Source organism: Oxyura jamaicensis, unplaced genomic scaffold, assembly GCF_011077185.1.
Source record: "Oxyura jamaicensis isolate SHBP4307 breed ruddy duck unplaced genomic scaffold, BPBGC_Ojam_1.0 oxyUn_random_OJ106381, whole genome shotgun sequence".
NCBI classification, from domain to species: domain Eukaryota; kingdom Metazoa; phylum Chordata; class Aves; order Anseriformes; family Anatidae; genus Oxyura; species Oxyura jamaicensis.
The window spans coordinates 2,260-4,471 of NW_023312307.1; the positions used below are offsets into that span (position 1 = coordinate 2,260).

Here is a 2,212-nt window from a genome sequence, read left to right on the forward strand (position 1 = left end):
AGTTTGAGAGTTTTGAGAGTTTGCCAAGACAGATCAACTTATGTACAAGTCTTCTTCAGGCTGTTCACAGCTGGCATGTGAGCAAAGCCCTGCTTCTGCACTTAGACCCTACCTTACACCTGCATTGAGGTCAGGACCTCTTGATCTCCATCTCCCTTTTGGAGGAGACCCATGTTTATCTATCATGACCTCCTCACTGCCAAGGAAAATGGTTAGGCAGGGCCAGAGGCATTTAAGGTGTGAAGGGGCAGCAGAAACAGGCCTACAGCCGTTGCCTAAGGCAAGGTGAGCAGCTCCTGTTGCCAGAAGATCCCCCAGGGAGCACAGGAACAAACTGAACAGCCTGATGCATCAGCCCCAACATCTGTCTGTGGGGTGGAGGTGTCAGGATCCCAGAGCCTGTCCTTTGAGCAGAGAACATTGTCTTCTCCTTCCTCCCAGCTCCATGCTGGGAATGCCTCAGACCCATGACTGGAGAAAAGGTTGCAGAAAGGGATACAGCAGAGAATGGCTGAGAAGGTGAGAAGCAGTATTAGTGCTGTGGCTGTGACTCTGTACAATGAATCAGTGCTAAGGAGTCTTTATCTCCAGCTATGGCCAGTTCCTATCACACTTTTGCAATCTGAGGAGATCTTGTGTGTTCAAGACAAAGCACAGAATGAGTATTGCCTCCAAGCATGCTGGGCATGGATTTGGAACACCCCAGCCTTCAAAACACTGTTTACCACAGCACAAGATAATTGGAAACAAAAGGATGCTAGAAACCTGAGTGACCAGCATTCTCCTGGGAACAAGACTAATGCTGTGAGCTTTGAAGAGGCAGCTCTGTGAAAGGGCACCAAATGCATTCTCTGACTGTAACCATGCAGAACAGAAGAGGAGGCCACCCTTCTCTTGCCTTTGCATGACATTAGATGACACTAAAGTGTTGTGGTAGAGCTGGCAGCAGCAAACCGAGGTTACCGGTAAAGGCTGACAATGACTGGGGTAAAATGTCCAGAAGTCCACTCAGTTTAACTGACATTGAAACGCAGCGTGCACTACACAATGCAGGGAGCTTCCGCAGCTGCTCATAGAGGAAAAAATATTTAAATAAAGATTGTTCAGAAGACTTGGAAATAAAAATAAATCCTGATTGAACCCAGTCATTCTGCTTTAACACTCTGTTTCTGCATTGTTTGTGGCTGATGGAAAGCAAACACGTTTCCATCTGTGTGTTAAATTACAGGCTTCTAATTTCTGTGTAGAAAACACTCCAGAGCCAATAGCAGTTACAAAGGCCAACTGTGAAACAGTAGGAAAAAAAATCAACACCATTTATTATTCACATATTGCATTACAAGTGTCTCTTATCAAACGCAAAGTATAATTTATATTATTCATGTAGAAATTCAAATTCAACACCACATAGAAATACAACCTAAATACGTGTGTGACAGGGTTTCAGTGACATCCTGATCAAACGGCGAGGCTCGGGCCGCCGCGAAGGCTGACGACCCAAGCGATTAGTGCAGGAGGGACACAGTCCGGTGCTCGCTTGCCCAGTAATACCACTCTACTGGCAATTCCTTATTGCTGTAAAACACGACAGGGATGGTTCCACGGGTACCAGTTTGCAAAGGACTGGGAAACACGTCGGGGAGGACTCGCGCAGCCAGGCATAACAGACCGGGTCTCGAGAACAGTTCCAAGTGCATCCTTTCCAAACGCAGAGTGACACAGACCTCCTCTCCCTCTGACAACGAATTGGTTTGTTGATCAGCTGCAAGACCAGTGTCCAGGCAGCAGCGCCTCATTGTTCTTAAAAAAAAAGCCTCCATCAGAGTGGACCTTTAGAATGTGCCTGTCCATTCATCACTTGCTCTCCAAGCATCTTCAGAATATACACTCTGAGTCAACTCCATGCTCTTCAGTGTCTGTCTTGGACAAAGTCTCCTGTCTGGTACTTGAGACATGAAGAAGAAAGGAAGGCATTATATTGCATCCATCCTGGCTTCTGACTTATTCCTAAATAGCCTTAAATTTACATTGTTTTTTTAAATCTTTAAATTCAGACCTCCAGATACTTACCTCTGTTGAGGGGGTATCCACTCCTGTGTTGTCAGAAACACACCTCTGTGAAACAGAAAAGAGTTAAAAAGCAAAGAAACATGGATTATGACTTAATGGCAGCCTTCTCCAATTAGCCAAAAGACAAGCAGCCTTCAACAAC

General features: G+C 45.7%; 1 long non-coding RNA gene across 1 annotated transcript; it reads right to left on the reverse strand.

The window, feature by feature from the left end:
• Positions 1-1,285: 1,285 nt before the first annotated feature.
• LOC118160175 lies at positions 1,286-2,120 on the reverse strand. Its single transcript, XR_004747348.1, has 2 exons — positions 2,071-2,120; positions 1,286-1,939 (listed from the first exon to the last, which is right to left on the reverse strand). It is a non-coding gene; the product is annotated as an uncharacterized LOC118160175 (long non-coding RNA).
• Positions 2,121-2,212: the final 92 nt, after the last annotated feature.